General features: G+C 44.9%; 1 non-coding gene across 1 annotated transcript; it reads right to left on the bottom strand.

Moving 5' to 3' along the window:
- Positions 1-2,999: 2,999 nt before the first annotated feature.
- Positions 3,000-3,106, bottom strand: LOC136150991 (U6 spliceosomal RNA). The gene has a single exon (XR_010659979.1). It is a non-coding gene; the product is annotated as a U6 spliceosomal RNA (small nuclear RNA).
- Positions 3,107-4,141: the final 1,035 nt, after the last annotated feature.

The raw sequence follows: 4,141 nt of genomic DNA, 5'->3' as shown, positions 1-4,141 counted from the left end.
TTCTCCGTCATGGGACGGAGGGAGCTTAGACTCTAATCTCCAAATCAGAGTTCTGATCAAAAGACGCAGAGTCCTGGTCTCCAGACCTTGCTTCCCTTCCCAGGAAGAAAATGACTAAACCCTCATCCAGGAAGAAGCACCCCAGCCCTTCCCTTGGACAACCTTGAGCTCTGCTGGAGGGAGCGTCTCAAAGTTTCTGCCTTCCTGAGGCTCCTCCCGAGGAGGTGTGTCTGTCTGCTCAGGCCCCAGCCCCTGAGCGCAGGCAGACCTCCCCCAGATTCCCGCAGGGGTGAGGGGCGGCCTGCGCAGAGCCCCTTCCCCCACCCAGCCCTCCCTGCTGACTGCTGGGAGCGGCCCTTGGCCCATCAGCCGTGGGCTGGCCCTCGCTTGGAGAGGGCCTCGCAGCTCCGCGCAGGCATAAGCCCACTTGCCCTCCCCTCCCAGGGCAGGCTCCCAGGGGGGAGAGTTTAATGGCCGGAAGGGCACTGGAGAGCTCCTTCCAAGAATCACGGATGGACAGAAGCATATTTCAGAAGAGGCTTTCCTCCGATCCCTGCTCTCTCTCAAAGGACACAGAATGCTGAATATTTACTGTCTTAGATCTTGGATTTCTTTTTCTTTTTTCCTTTAAAAACCAAACCAACTTTGTTGCTGTTCAGTCGCTCAGTCGTGTCTGACTCTTTGCCACCCCATGGACTGCAGCAGGCCAGGCTTGCCCATCCTTCACTGTCTCCTGGAGCTGGCTCAGACTCATGTCCACTGAGTCGGTGTTTCTATCTGACCATCTCATCGGAGCAAGTTTATTAAACATTGTTTAAGAGCTTACGGGTTTCTGATACCTCCCACGGAAAGGAACCAAGCGGGACCCCAGTGTAAATCCCACCTGAGGTGCGCTCATCCTCTCTTTCTGCTCGCGGACCCCGACACTGAGTCCCTTGCTAGGTGGGCAGACGGCTCTGCTGACCCAGCCCCTCTGCTGCTTCCTAAAGGCTGTTCGAGGGGAGGGGCTGCCTGAGGTCCACAGGCCACCCTGTCGCTGGTGTGGCGCCCATTTGGTTTTGAATTATCAGTCTTTCTCCATCTCCCCCAAGGTCTTGGTTTTGAGATATGTAGCAGGGCTTTTGAACTAGGCTTTTTTGTTTGTGTATTTAGGGCATGTTAAAATATTAATTTTGAGATTTTACCTCCTTTCAGGTTATTTCTGCTAATATCAGATGTATATATGACAGGTTTATGGTTCTTTTTTTTAACTCTTCCTAGGGTTTCTTTAGAGAAAACCTCAAAAATAAACTCCTTCTTGATATATATATACTTTTTTTTTCTTTAGCAACTTGTTATCACTGGAATCAAAAGCAAAAAGTGATCTCCTTTTGCACCGGTTATATTTGTATATCACAAATAAAAGGCATTTTGTTCAGCTGCCAAAAAAAAAGAGAGAGAGAGAAAGAGATTTAATATTCTCAGTGGAAGCTGGAGTGAAATGTTGGGCCTCTCCTCTGAAGAATATTTTTCCATCAGGGTTTCAGAAACTGTTCCTGTAATGCCAAGTGATTTGAAGTAAGAAGCATTTCCTTTAAAAAGCAGGTGTCTGATGGGCAGGTCAGTTAGATGTAAGAAGCTTGTAACTACGAGCCAGTCATTTGGCTTTTTGAAAACTAGCAGTTTAGTTGAATAAGCACAGCGTTGCCGTTCTGAAGCTGAACAGCCTCGAATCTTCATGTGGAAACAGTAATCATCTTCCTTGTGTGCCTGATGAGAGGTCACTGAAGGAAAAATGGACAGAAGAGTCAAGGCAAATAATAAATATGAAAAATGGATTTCTCAGCCCATCATCTAATTATTAGACATTATTTAATAGCTTATTAGGGGCTTCCCTGCTGACTCAGTGGTAAAGATTCTGCCTGCCAATGTAGGAGATGTAGGTTTGATTCCTGGGTCAAAAAGATTTCCTGGCAGAGAACAGGGCAACCCACGCCAGTATTCTTGCCTGGGAAATCCCATGGACAGAGGAGCCTGGCAGGCTTTGGGGTCCCAAAAGAGTCGGACTAAGCAACAACAGCAACAATAGTTTATTAGATCCTAAGAGAGGACAGACTAACATTAATTCATGATTATTAGAAACCAAAACTGACACTTGCAGGAAGAAGTTTGTTAAAAATTATACTCTAGCTTTTCTACAGTTGAAACACTGTAACTTCCTGCCATTTAGATAGTGAACTGGGCCTCACCTGATCACAGGCTTGGGTTCACATGATAAAAATAAATAATCCAAAGAACCTCCTTCGTGACAGAAAAACATTTCAGAGTTAGAGGAAAAAGAGAAGTCCTGGTCTGTGCAGTCTGGGGTTTATGTAGTTTACATTATAGGGTGTGTGCGTGCTCAGCCGTGTCCCCTCTTTGTAACTCCATGGACTGAAGCCCACCGGGCTTCCCTGTCCAGGGAGTTTTCCAGGCCAGAATCCTGGGCCTTTTCCTGCTCCAGGGGATCTTCCTGCTCCAGGGATCAAGCCCTCAGCTCTGCATCTGCCGCACTGGCCGGCAGATTCTTTACCACTAGCGCCACCGGGGAGGTTTACATTACGAACAAATGCAAACACAGCCCTTCAGGATGCTTAGCAAGTAATAAACGGTGATAACCTCTTCATTCAGAATCCAGTAGTTAGGTTGACTTTAAAGCAACTCTGTGGGGCTTTCTTTTTGGTGGGTGTGAGTTTATAACAGAAAGTATAACTTTTTCCAATCTTTTAATCACTACTGACCCTGTTGCATGCTTTATCTCACTTAAGCTTCACAAACAACTCTTTTGAGACAGATGAGAAAATTGAGGGTAAGGAGAAAGATAACTTGCCTGTGATCATGCAGTTTACAAATAATGAAGACCAAAGAAGGGTTTTGCCAATGACCACATTCTTAACCAGTAAATTTCTCTTAACTAAAGAAGTAGCAACGAGGAAACCAGAAGATTCTAGGTTTTGTGGCTGTAACTCACTTTTTTAAAAAAAATTATGAAATGCTTCACAAATTTGCATATCATAGTTGGTCAGATTGCACGCTAATCTTCTCTGCATCATTTTGATTTTAGTGTATGTGCTACAGTAGTGAGCACTGTAACTCACACTTAACTTGGCTGAAAAAAGAGAGACCAAAAACAGTTGACTGGTGCTACAAATAAACCCACGCAATTTATTAGACCTGACCCCTAGCGAGACTTTCCTTATCTGCCCTCCGTCATTAAGCTTTGACACTCTTAATTAATGGATACATATGTCAGCTGGGTTTATTGCATATGAAAAATGCCCAGGAACAAACAAAAAATAATATGTTGTTCCCAGGAGCAAGTAAGAGATTACTGATTATGATACATGAGAGTTCACTCAGGTGCTCTGCCGTAGTTGAGGGAGAGAAAAGAAAAATAGGCTGGTGAAATACAGCCCCTGTAAAGAGGTGGATATTCTCCATGCTTTTGACAAACTCAATTTATGAGTATAGATCTGTGCCTCAGGGCTGGCCACCCAGCAACCACACAAAACCATCTGTGCTTACCTAGTAACTGCTCAGAATAACCTAATTCTCCTGTTTTCAAAGCTAACAATATGAGACACAAAGGGAAAACATACAGAATTGAAAGAAATTGTAGGGAGATGGAATCTTTGCCAGTGCCAGACTTAACGTTTTGGCAAAGCTTTCTCTAATTAGCTAAGATCCCATCCTATAGGATAGAATATTTTGCAGAATAATTTTGAAAACACTATTATTTTTAACCATCATTGCTTTTAAATTCATTAAGTAAAGAAATTTAAACGTGGAATTGCATACAAAGTGTTCCTGGCAGCATCCCAGCCCTCTCCAGCCACTCAGCGCCCCTCCCTGATTTCTCTGCCTCTGCCCGCATCTTACAGCTGGGACCTCAGAAGGTCCCTTCACGCCCCTATTTACCTGTCCTCCACTGGCCTTTCTTTCCCTCTCTCCTTATTCTCTTGGCTTCAGCCATCATGCCTTGGAGTTGGTCCTGCACCTATATGACCAGCTCACATTTCCCTCCAATTCCAGGAGGCTTGTCCCATCGCTGTGTTCAACACCTTTATTTATCCACGTGCTTACTTGCGTCTTCTCAAGTTCGTGACAACGGCCTAGACTAGGC

This window comes from Muntiacus reevesi, chromosome 19 (assembly GCF_963930625.1).
Source record: "Muntiacus reevesi chromosome 19, mMunRee1.1, whole genome shotgun sequence".
Lineage (NCBI taxonomy): Eukaryota > Metazoa > Chordata > Mammalia > Artiodactyla > Cervidae > Muntiacus > Muntiacus reevesi.
The sequence above is the reverse complement of the archived record's forward strand: the minus strand, read 5'-3'. Positions and strand labels throughout refer to the sequence as shown.